A 13,771-nucleotide genomic window follows, 5' to 3' on the forward strand; every position below is an offset into this window, starting at 1 on the left:
CATTTAATGGGATCTCATTGACTACAAATACCATTAGCTAAAGATCTTGAGAGCTAACATAGCTGAAGCTATTGCTTCTCCCATAGAGTATGGAAGCAAGGAAGTATTAAAATGTCCTCGTTTGGGAATTTTTAATCTCACTTGCATAGCTCTTAGAGGGGTATTTTTCTTTCTTATTAGTTATTAATTTCCAAATGGGAGAGGGATCATATGCTTCAAGAATTTTAAATTCTCTTGCTTGGTACTTTGTTTTAAGCATTTTTCCTAAGTCGGCAATAGTGATTTTAAATTCCTTTCCACTCAAATGCATATTCAGCCCATCTTCCACAAAATCTTCCGAATTTTCCAACTCATCCTTTCAGTCCAAATTCCTTTGTTGTTGGATCCTTTGGTTTTAAATTTGAGCCTTTATTCCCTGATGATAATGCCATACCCATTTTGCTCTTCTTTTGAAGTAGAAGGGTTGGAGACTCCTTAGCGGGTCTCTTCCTTTTCCCTTTGTCAGCCATTATGCTCGTTAGTGAAGTTATTGCCATGGATTTCACAAGTTTGTGGAGATTATGGTTTCTCAAGTTTTCAGGGAACAGAGAGGGGTAAGATGTGGAGAAGAAATCTAGGTTTTGAACTTAAGACTCAAAGAAGAAATAAGTTTTTGAGACCTGAAAAGTCTTTGAACATGGGTAACTTATGGGTAATCAATTATCCCATGTTTTAATTGGGGGACTAACTGGTTCCCGTTCCTTTTTCATCTCTTTTTTTTTTTGTTTATTTTCAGAACTTAATCAAGGCACACAAGTCAATTTTTCTCCTAACTCTAATGCTTTAATTGGTTAAAGTAAGCTTTAATCAATTAAAGATCTACTAACTTAAGAGCTCTGTTCTACCTTTAGTGGACAAAACTATTTTAATCGGTAAAAGGATTTTTAACTTATTAAAACCTTACTGGTATACAATTGTATTAGTACATAATGTCATCTTAACTGGGTCAAAGGGGTATTAACTGATCAAATCAAGTTTATCTTATTTCTAAAATTCCTATAACTCATCAAAATGTAATCTTAACCAATTAAAGCATGGAATTAAGAGATTTCACACAATATATCATCAAAAACATATTCATATCAAATCAATCATAGTTCATTTACATCAAGCATTACTAATTCTCTTCTAATTCTACAAAATTGTTCTTTAATTAAAGGTTTTGTGAAAATATCAGCTAGTTGATGAAAGGTATCCACAAATTCAACTTGAACATCTCCCTTAAGCACATTATCCCTAATAAAGTAATTCCTAATTTCCATGTGCATGGTTCTAGAATGTTGAATAGGATTTTTAGAGATGTTAATGGCATTAGTGTTGTCACGAAATATAGGAATATTGTGCATAGGCATGCCAAAGTCATTCAATTGTTGCCTAATCTATAGAATTTGTCCACAACAGCTACTTACTGAAATGTATTCAGCTTCAGTAGTGGATAAAGTAACCGAGTTTTATTTCTTACTAGACCAAAACACAAGCATGTTCCCAAGAAATTAACAAGTACCACTTGTACTTTTTCAATCAGTTTTGCTACTTGTAAAATCAGCATAGGTGTCATGACCCAAATTTTCGGGCCATGACCGACGCAAAAGCCCAATAAACGTAGTCTATTAAGCCCAAGCAAGCCTATCGATTTATCCTACTCATCATTCCATCAAATATCGCTAAGTCATATTTAATACTTTTGAATCAAAATCGTGATATATATTGCCAACTCGTACTGGCATTACTCCTTAAAAATTTACATACAATGTCTACAAAATGTATTCTAATAATTTACATTAAGTTTTTCTATACAAAACAAAATAACACTCGACTTCCAGCAGAGGGACTTAGATGAATGTACAATGACTGACTGCCGAGGCACCTACCAAAAGATGGACACAGGTCTACAAGGACACCTCGTCCTAGCTACCGGCTGCCTCGTGATCTGAAAACATGAATTTGAAAATGGTGAGTATAAACCTAGTGAGTGAACAAGGAAAGGAAAAAGCATACCATAAGGAATCTTTAATGAAATCATGATGCATTCTTTTTCAAAACAATGCAATTTGTTTCTATTCTTATTAAAAACCCCTCATCAAGCCTTTAAATGATTAATCATTTGAAAATCATTAACCCATACATAACGAACCATTTGAAGAATAAAAGCTTCAATATTACACAAGTAAGTCAAATACGACAATGAATCTTCGCTGCAGCAAGAATGAATTTTCGTTGCAGCGACGTTGGAATTTAGTTATTAACCGAACGAGGGTTTCTCAACTGGCCGAGGATTTCTCACTAAACCTCCTCATTTTAAACTTAACTCATTTAATCCTCAATGTTGGAAGTCCATGCTCCGATATGGTAGCAAAGAAGTAAAAGATAGGACAGCAATTGAACAAGATAGGAGACCAAAACAGAAAGTTTTTTGCTGCAGTGAGATTCAATCTTGCTGCAGCAAAATTATAACCCAGAAACAGAATGTTTCTCGCTGCAGCGAAATTCAATCTCGCTGCAACGAAATTGCAACCCAAAAATAGAAAGTTTCTCACTGCAGCGAGAATGTATTTCGCTACAGCAAGAAGCTACAGTGAAAATGCATCCTCGCTGCAGCGAGTTTTCGGCCAGCCTACCCTTTCAAAACCCGAGAGTTTTTCGCTACAGCGAGAATCATTCTCGCTGCAGCAAAATACAGGGCATCAAATGAAAATTTCCCTTTCTCCCCAAGAAAACCACCCTGCTTGAAATGTTCAAAACCAATATGAAACACATAACAATTTCTCAAGGTTTAACATGTCAAGTTCCACATGCATTACAACCATAAACCATTATCCATCAATTTCCTATAACACACATATTTACATATGTATATATATATATATATATATATATATATATATATATATATATATATATATATATACGCATATACCAATCATCATCATCACACCATCCCATCATCATCCTCACCAGCTCATGCGCACTCCCTACTCACACATGGCTGGGTCATTACCGAGTTATGCACACTCCCTACTCGCACATAACCGGGTCATCCTCGACTTATACGCACTCCTTACTCGCACATAGCCGAGTCAATATAATTACACAACATTATATTCAAGCATATATGTATATCAACATAATGCAGCCACATAGAAATCCATAATAACCATATATCATAACATAAATCATTTCTCAAGAGCTTGTTCCCAAGACATTCATTTTCATGAAAAATCGTATAAAATCATTCAAACGTTTGTCAAATACATTATATACCCAAAATAAGTTTTGAAGGCAATCCACTCACCAATTGATTGTAAAGCCTTTAGATGACTCCAATTCCCCTAATTGTCCAAATGAGATAATGGGGCTTCCTTAAAACCTAGGATCACATTAACATAAACAATAGATCAATTTACACACTATGAACTTTAAAAGCTATCTCTTAGCTAGTTTTCAATTGCCACATTAAACAGCTATCTATGTTCACTATCTTAATCACTAAAAAGTAATGAACATAGTCAACAATAAAACAGCTCATAAATCCCAATTACTAGCCGTTTTCTGCAACTAAAAATCGAGCTTAGTTCATTACTTACCCTAGGGCTTCTTTGTAGTCAAATTCTCTTTCAATTGCTTCTAAATCAATGGAGTAATTCTCTTTTTCTCTCTCTAGAATGCCCAGCTAGTGAGAGAAAGTCTGGAAATAAGCTTTATCAAGGGTTTTGAAGTGAGAGGATGAAAGAATTCGAAGGTTCTAGTCAAAAGGGTTCAAAGGGTTGAAAACTATAGCTAGAGAGAGAAAATCATTCAAGCTTCAAATCAAGCTTCCATGGAGCTTTGAAGAAACATGAGAAAGGAGAAGAAGAAGAAGACCAGCTGCTGGAAAATCTCTAGAAGCTGCTGGAAATTCAAGTTATTTATAGGCAATCTTATCCTTTCCCTTAAAATTATAAAAATACCCCTCCACCAATTAACTTATTCTCCTTCAATCTTTTATGCAATCTTTTTGCTCTTTTAACACTGGGACAAGATCCATAATGGTCTAGACATGTTCGGGTTCATAAAAACTTAAAATTTTAACCCGAGGTGAAAAATGACCATTTTGCCCCTGTTATGAAAATTGTTGAAACTTCTAGTTTTCTTCGTGTTTTCATCAGCACACATCATTTATGCAGTCTTATACCCATTTAAGCCTTAAAATATCATAAAACTTTCTTCTGGAAGCTTATTATAGAAAATAACGAAACTACCCCTAACTCGTATTATTACATCTATACTTAGTTACAAGCCTATAGAGGTTGAGGTCTCATAGGAATCATCACCCCAAGTGATTTAAGGGGAAATATTTCATTAATTCTTGGTTGACATTAGCTTAATCAAATCCTTGGCTAAGGTGATTAGGAGATTATAAAATGAGTTTCATAATTCTCCATAAAGCTAATGATCTAACTGCAAGAACAAATATAGAGGTCAATAAAATTAAGCACTGCACCAAGCTCTAATCATCTCTAGGATATATAATGAGGGAATGAATTACACTGATAAACTGTACACTAGAAGGTTGTCAAAGAATCCTTTAACTCTCCTAAGAATTAGGTGGTCGTGATGCATTGCTAGATGCCAGTCTTGGTCTATGGAATTGAATTAGTTAATTGAAAATTGAATATGATTCATTTAAATTAATTAATTAATAAAATTATAATTCAATTTCATTGCCAACATGTTAAGAGCCTAATGGGTCACACACAAAGGTTGCCATTTGGATTAAATTGAGAATGTGATGATTTAAGTTAGACTTAAATCAAATTCTAGGTTTTAACTACTAAAAACCTAATTAAAAGAGTTTAATTAAGCATTAGTTAAATTTTATAATTGTTATAATATTAAGGACTTATTTTTACAAATTTTAATAAGTCTAATAATAAAATTAAACCTATATATAAATATCACATTATAGCTACTCTTTTCTAAAGCAAAAAAAGAAAAAATAAGTTTTCTCTTAAGTACCGCCACTCTTGAGAGGGTTTTTTCAAAAAAACTTTTTTGCTGGAATCAAAGAAGAAAAGAGGATAAATGGTTGTCCACTTGTTAGCACAAGTCTATGACATAAAGCTCTATCCTTGAGAAGGATTCATTGTAATCATGTGTACAACATTGGAGGCCAAGCGATTAAGTGGCTGAGATTCTTTCACACAAGAAGGTGTTCACGTTTTTCAACATCAAAAGGATTCCATTTGATTACGATATCACTTAGAAAGGTAATAACCTTTTTCTGATTTTCTATGATGTTTAATTTCGCATTAAACAACCAAGGTGATCCAAAGGTAGGAGGCATAGTTTTTATTTTGTTTCAATATTTGTTAATCCGCTACGTTGATGCTCTAATCATGTCATTCCTAACAGTGGTATCAGAGCCTCCTTTGGCTCGTTTTAATGCAAAGGTATATCTTGATGTTATTAATACTATGTTTGACATAGATGTGATGGTTCAGGTATCAAATGGTGAGTTGAAGTTTACATAATTCTGTTTTGAAATTGTTTGATATTTTTGAACAGTTTTATTGTGTAAAATTTTATATTCTTATTAATGAACATTAAATATTTTAATGTCAAAAATTTGTAGATTAAAGAGTGCATAACATGCACAAAAAAATCAGCAAAGGAATTTGGGTTCATGGAGGAATAGAGATATGGGAATTAAAGGCAGACTTTGATTCTGTCCGGGTTCAGTTTTTGCATCATTTCAACAAGCAAATGAGTCCTAAAAATTCTCAAAATTTGCAGAAATGATGTTAAGTTGATTTCCTTTGAAAATGTTTCAAAAGTGGCTGAAAAACAATACCACAAAGTGAGCATGAAGCCTTGAAATCGTGACAAACCTCTGCTATTGGCAGTAGACTTTGAGTCACGGTTTTCCAAAAGGCATCCAAAATTGATGCTAATGATGATGAAAGGGGTTTCACACCTTAGCTGATTGGAGGATTAAGATAAGGGATAAAATCCCAAAATTTTATGCCACTTTAATGGCCAAGAAACGTGGTCAATAAAACTGCTACAAGAAATTTTTTGAATGCCATGGTTTTGGCATTTTGATTTGCCTTATCTTGCACCTTAATTTAGTGCAATTTAAAAATCAATTGATTATCAGATACTTTATGGAAGTAGTTCCATAAAATTAGAAAATTTTGATTTTGAAAAAAAATAAGGAATATGATTCCTTAAATAAAACAAATAAAAATGGATTTTGAAAATTTCCACAAAATAAGGAATTTGATTCCTACAAGATTTGGAAATTATTTTATTCAATTGACAAGTTAAAATAATTTTACATATTAAATTTAGAAATTTGTTTCTTAAATTTATTGAAGTCAAAATTATTTTAAAAGCTTCCATAAATTAAGGAATTAGATTCCTATATGTTATGGAAGCTTGCGAATAAATAGGTAATTTAAAATCAGAGGAATATCTCCATGATTTTAGCTATACTATTCGAATTTGACTAAAGGATAAATGAAGATATTATTGTCTTAAACTTACCAAATATGATTAGGTGATTTAAGACATAAAATCTTTAATATTTGATTGGTAAAGGATAACTTTAGATATTTGGACAATACAAATTTAAATTGTGTTAATTTATAATAAATCCTATCCTAATAAGATTAGAATATGAATAAGGTTATTTATATTCGTTAGTAAGGATTTCTATGTATAGAAATTGTTTCTATATATACGGAAATAAATTGAAACTCAAAATCTGAAATGAAGTTGATTCAAAAGTTAAATTTAACTAATGTCAAATAAATCATATGATTGACAATTAGAACAAGACATAGATTTAATTTTATATTCATGTGGATGTATGAATGTGGATGATTATGGACTAGGCCCAATTTGATTGTGGATGTATGTTTAAATTTTATCATGGTATTTATTTATTAAATAAGGTTTGCGCACCCTGCCTTTCTCTTGATTTTCAAAGATTGAAAAATTCTCTACTCACCTAACTCCCCTCGGATGTATCACGAGGTATTTTACTAAAATGTATTAGTTATGTATAGAATTAGGATTAGTTTAGGAGTTATTTTACAATTCGAAGAAGAAAACCTAAAGGCTCCATGAAGATACAAAGAGGAAGATTACAATATGTTGTATGTTATCCCCTAGGTTTGACCAAGCTAATTTCCTTCGATGCCTCAAGGAAATTAGTATAGATAAAGTTCATAATCATCCAAAGTAGACTGCACGAGATAGATTTGTTTTATGCGATTAATTAATACTATGCATGCAAAGATAAGACCTTAACTAAATCAAAAATAAGAAAAATCCCTTAGTAAATATTGAGTCACATGCCACATATGATTAAGTTGCCTTCTACCATATAGCAAGATAATTTGGGTACACTTTTAATCGGAGACTTGTTGAGCTCACTCAAGGTCACACTTTTACATGAGTATGTTTGAGCTATTTGTGGCTTTTACTTAACTAGTTTCATAAAATCTGGATGCTTGGAAACTTGATTATTATGAAAACTAAAGGCAATGGCTAGGTGAAACATATATGATATGTTTAGGCAATGTGTTGTCACCTAGCTAATCTAGGAGTTGTATAGTGATACAATTAGTATACTCAATTACCTACTTAATCCACCTATCATGGTTTATTGAGCACACTCAAGGTCATAATTAGAATGGATAAAGATCTTAGCCCATTAAGAGAATCCTTGTAGAGATCTCTCGATGTGATATAAAGGATTATCATCTTGAAAAAAATAGTGGGAGCAATCAATTTAAGATTTACTATCTCATCTTAATTGATTATAATACATGATTACTCATAAACGTTCTTTAAATGTCTAAGTTGTTAGAATGCAAATACACATCACTTTTTGCGACATACTTGATGTCATCATGAAATTCGAGCCAAAATGTTTGGACTAGTATATCAAGTTGAGAAACATTCTCAAAAATCTATTAAGAATAGATGTCATTAAACAAGATATCCTTGCTTTCTTGACAAGGTCAAAGAATAAGAAACTTGTAGAAGTTTCACCTTTGACCATGTATATGATCGAATTAAATTTGTCTACCATTGATCCATCATCATGGGTATTAGATACTAGATGTGGGTCACACTTATGTAATAACATGAAGGTGCTAGAAACGAGTAAAAGATTAACGAAGAGAAAGGTGGTCCTAAGAGTATGAAATAGAGCAAAGGCTGCTACATCAGCTATAGGGACAGTTACCATACCTTCACCTTTTGGGTTGATCTTAGAATTAAAAGATTGTTAATATGTTCCTTCCATATCTCGAAATATCATATCTTATTGATTTTTAGTTCTTTGCAAGTTCTCTAACGATAGTTCTTCTTCATCTCTTTCCTTTGAGCTATTTTCATTATCGTTTTTGTTTTCCAAGCTCATCTTTTCCATTTTTTTTTCAATATTATCTACATCATCATCATCAAGCACAATCTTTCTTGGTGCAACATTAGTCTCATAAAAAATAATATGAATAAACTCTTCAATAACTAAAGTTCTTTCATTAAACACTCTATAGGCTTTAGAGTTCAATGCATAGCTTAAGAAAATAGCTTCATCACTCTTAGCGTCAAATTTTCCTAAGGTGTGTTTTTCATTATTTAAAATAAAACATTTGCATCCAAAACTCATTAAATGTGAAATGTTTGTTTTCTTCCTTTATAAAGCTCATAAGGAGTCTTTGAAATCATACGCCTAATGGAAACTCTATACAAAATTTAAAATAAAAAATTTGCATCCACTCCCCGATCGCTGCCGACGTCCAAGACTTCCGAAAAATACCCACCAAGTCTCGAACAAGCCTATCTAGAATTTGCTCGTTAATCCACTACATTCAATCACCATATAATATTGATACTTTCATATACTAACTTGAACCATAAATATAAAAATCAATACAAACTTTTTTCTTTTTATTCGTAAGTATATGTATTAAAATTTATAATCTCCAAGTTAATGCTTATATAAAAATTTAGAATTTGTTTACAACTTAATAAATAAAATGCTATGACTTGACCTCTAACAGCGGAGCGACTCGGAATAAAATGCTAGAAGATGCCTTTACCTATTCACAGTGGACCGAATGCGTCACTGACTACATGCTAGGCTGATCCCTATCTGCAAAAGGGGAAATAAAAGGGGTGTAAGTCTCATCGACTCAGTGATAATCATCAACTCAACGAGTAGGGCGTAGATGGGAAACAAGCAAATGGCAGATCAGTTGAATATAAAAATGCAAGATTATAAAAGTAATTCGTTTCAAATGAGAGTTTGTGCCTTATATAAAAATCGAGAATTTCTTATACAGTATAAATAATTGAGACAATAAAATTTTTTGCATCAAAATATATTAATAATCATTTTCGAATCAAATCAATAAAGTTTAGCAAGCTCCCGCGAAACCAAATAATATTTGAAATTATGCACAAATCGTAACTCGCTCCATATGCGAGAAATTACTGATTCATTTCATAGATAAACAAATAAGGAAGTTGAGAAAAATCGTTCAATTCTATTTTCATCATGCAAAGAAGTATAATTCATAATATTAAAACTTATTTCAACTCATATAAAACCATTATATTTTTGTCAAAAATAAACAACATGGCTTATGACTTTCTTAAAAACTTGGCTTGTGCCAAAATCATTCTCATACTCGGTTGTCAGGGATACCTTGGCCTGGGGCTATCCCAACCGAATCCGCCAAGGCTGTTAAAAAGTAATGTACGCATAAATCATATTTTTATTTTGAAAACACAACCATTCCTTGGTGTTAGCGGAGTTCATCATCACAAGGTGGTTCGGCGTGACATGAACTCTAACCATACCTTAGAAGATACCCTATGCGCCTCTCCGACCGAGGTACATATATAACCGGATTTTGTGCCCCTCTAATAGGCTGGTCCATAGAATCCGCCCACTGCAGCAAGCTAAACCAACTATACAATAAAATTTGCAATAGCATGACATGACAATTATTTCACAATCCAGCCTCTTAAGGCTAAATACACAGTTCATATATTTCAACACAAATACCAATTCAACCATTCATGCAAATATTGTCACAAGCCATTCGATTCAAAATACAATTTATAACACAACAAGTAGCAATCTCCAATTACTCTTGAATTTCTTAGTTAAAATGAAATCACCTTTTAAAAGAATTCAAATTTGATTTTCAAGGGGATATTTTAAATCTTTCTCAAAATATCGGTCCCCACATCACGTTAAAACTCTCTTTTCGTAAAATGTTCATTGTAAATATTTGCATGATATTTTGTATCAAAATAGCATGGTGAATATGTAATAAATTTCATGAATGCACACCACACAAACAATAAGGCACAATTTCCTTTGATATAAATCTATTCGAAAAGCTTGTTTCCCGGTTTAAAACATTTTACGTCTAATATATATATATATATATATATATATATATTTCAAATGATTTCTAAAAATAACTTACACCCACAATTCCTTAAAATTCTATCAACGCATGTTTTCCATAAATTTTGCACTTCACGTAAAATATACGTACATGTATATATATACGAAATTCTTTAAAATTGACACCCCCTACTCACCTCATAATAGTGGGATATTACTTCACTATTGATTCGTACGCGTATAATTATTCTTATTTGTCGGTCACATACTTTGTTCGGCACCCCTCCACGACAACTTTCCTAGCAACAATTTAAACTTAGTATAATTAATCACACATTTATATGGGTAGCAACTTAATTAAAAATTCCTTAAGCAACTTGCATATTTTTCATCCAAAATATGCACAATATTGAACTACCCATAAATCTTAAAATATAAAATTAACTTACCATTGGGCCTTCTCCATGGGCTTCTCCATTTTTCCTATTTGGGCCAAACCTATTTATTTTTTTATTTTCTATTGGGCCATGCCCACTTATTTTCTATTGGGTCATGCCCATTTATTTTCTATTTGGATCATGCCCATTTTTATTTTCTATTTCTTTTCTTTTTCTTTTTTTTTCTCTCTTTCACCGTCACTCCCTTCACCACCATGTCTTCCTCTCTTCACCACCATGGCTTCCTCTCTTCCTTGGGTCGTTTTCTTCCTCCTCCGGTGGCAGCACTTTCAGCTCTCTTTTCCTCAAAAATTTGGCAGCACCAAGCTGCTTTTTCTCCCTCAAATTGGCAGCACAATGCTGTCCAATTTTTTTGCAAAAATTGGCAGCAAACAGCTCCAATTTTTCTGCGCAAACAGCTCCAATTTTTCCTGCACAAACAGCTCCAATTTTTCTGCACAAATAGCTCCAATTTTTCTGCACAAATTGGCAGCAAATAGCTCCAATTTTTCTCCACAAATTGGCAGCACTTTGCTGCCCTTTAATGGCAGCAAAACCTCCAAAATTTCCAGCTGCAAATTCACACAATTTCAGCAGCAACAACCTTGAATTTTCAGCACCAAAATCAGCCATAAAAACCTCAAAAATTCCAACAATTAACTTAAAAAAAATCAGCTTTCTTACCTCAAAAATTTCAGCTTTTTCTTCCTCCAAAAATTGCAACAAAAAGCTTTCTTTTCCTCCCTCAAAGTGCAACAAAACTGTGCCAAAAAAAAGAGCAGAATTTTCATTCCTTTTCTCTTCCTCTCCCACGGTTTTTCTCTCCCTTTTTCTCTTCATTTCTTTCTTCCTCTCTCAACCGACTTCCTCTCCTTTTCTTTATTCTTTTGTTCAACCTTTTGGTCCTTTCTTTCCTAGCCGACTTCTCCTTTCTTTCCTCTCACATGGCCGGTCCCACCATTATTTGTACATTCTTCTCTTTTTTTTTTATTATTTATTTATTTTATTCTCTCCAAATAATGCAATTTACATGTAATTCCTTAACTTTATTTTATTTGTTACTCAATCTTCCAATTTTCATATCTTAAAATTTGATCATTTCGACACATTTAAAAATTCTAATTTTCTTCTATCTTCCTTTTCTTACACGTGTATAATCAAAATATCGAGATCGCATTTCAATGCGGTGTCACCATAATATTTAAATATTTACTTACCGGCGTTAGCTCGATTTAATAAAATCACGCTGTCACAATTATTGTTGTTTTCCTTCAAAATTCTTCTTTACTTCTTCTCCCTCACTTAAATTAGTCATATTCCATTTTTCATGACTAATTCCGATAACATATAAAATATTAATATTTTAATATTATTTTATTAAATAAAATATTATTTTATTTCAAAATTTTTCACTTGCCTTCTTTGGTCCCAAAACGCATTATTACATCTCGGTTTACTTCCGAATCATCCTTTAGCTTACTAATTCATCTCCAACGAAAATATTATTATTTAATTGTTATTTCTGCACGCGCGAAGCATTTTATTCTTGAATGTTCCTTTCATCTTTTGTCACTCTTTAGCACGCCAATTCGCATCAAACGATCATTCGTTTGATTAATAAGGTCTTATTTGTGTCCAACAAGGGTGCGGGCTATTACAATCTCCCCCACTTAAGAATAAATTCGTCCTCGAATTCTAACCAACATACGGTGAACAATCAAAATTCTAAAATTCTTCTACATCACTTCCATCAAATCATTCTTAAATCATCAGTTATGCATGTTTACATAGCCATCTACAATTTCCTCTACCTTGATCCTTTATCAAACCTTCCGACATTCGAACATTTATCCAACCATTGACTACATGTCTAATTTGTCAACCTATCTTTATTTCGGTTTACACACTTCCATACCATTTCCATGCGAGCATTTCATAATACGTAAAGATCAAGACATGTTTTATTTATTTCAGATATATTTAACATCAGAGATGTTTCAAATCTAAAAACCATTAGTTACTATATTCTCGAAAATAAAACTCCAGTACTTTAATGATCGAGTGCTCGTTAGAAAATTTCAACTTATACCACAAGACATTTCGATAATTAATGATATTCTTGTATATATCTTTATAATCTTAATCAATCTCTTTAATCAATAACTAATTTGTTCATCATCAACTGCATACAACATATCTAACTTGAATTTCCTCAAATTTACTCTAAATACCAAATCTGACGATCTCATTATCAAAGCCTTTGCTAGCATATGAATATTTGAAATCTCAAATCATCTTCTCTTCCTAACTGGATCTTTATAATTCCTATAGCGTATTTCTATTCCTTCATTAAGGGTAATATTATTTAATCAAACCATATCACTCTCATTCTTTATATATTTGTAACACAATTTATCCTTTACCTATCCTTTTTAGGCACTTTACCTTGATAATTAATTAAATAAATTTAAACTGATAAGGAAGGTATATTTCACAATTTATGTCTGATATTTACAAGCATATCGAGACCATAACTTCATCAAATCTAGATATCGGCGAGATAATCATTGCCTCAAACAACCATTTCCAAACATCCTTATATGTTTGCAATTCATCTTCATACTTATGTGACATATTAGTCAAGAATCCCAATTTGACTATATAGCCTTTTGCTCCTTAAGCTTTAATGTTTCTCATAGTGAAAAATTTCTCGAACTATATCATCAAGGTGTTCACAGAGTGGATACAAGTTCATAACTTATAGTTCAATGCCGAAAGCAGTGAACACACTCTCATCATTAGAGTTCCACTCTTACCTACTAATCGTATCTCCCTTTGTTCATTTACTTACACATTGTTTGGTTACTTACCAGCCATT

General features: G+C 32.3%; 1 long non-coding RNA gene across 2 annotated transcripts; it reads right to left on the minus strand.

The window, feature by feature from the left end:
• Positions 1-9,018: 9,018 nt before the first annotated feature.
• LOC108660574 (uncharacterized) lies at positions 9,019-11,647 on the minus strand. 2 transcript variants are annotated; one of them, XR_016024730.1, is made up of 4 exons: positions 11,578-11,647; positions 10,906-11,497; positions 10,654-10,755; positions 9,019-9,187 (listed from the first exon to the last, which is right to left on the minus strand). It is a non-coding gene; the product is annotated as an uncharacterized LOC108660574 (long non-coding RNA). The 2 variants fall into 2 exon arrangements; XR_016024729.1 differs by lacking the exon at positions 11,578-11,647 and having other exon boundaries at positions 10,906-11,557.
• Between the last annotated feature and the right edge of the window lie 2,124 nt (positions 11,648-13,771).

Source organism: Theobroma cacao, chromosome 2 (assembly GCF_053813885.1).
Source record: "Theobroma cacao isolate CCN51 chromosome 2, ASM5381388v1, whole genome shotgun sequence".
NCBI lineage: Eukaryota > Viridiplantae > Streptophyta > Magnoliopsida > Malvales > Malvaceae > Theobroma > Theobroma cacao.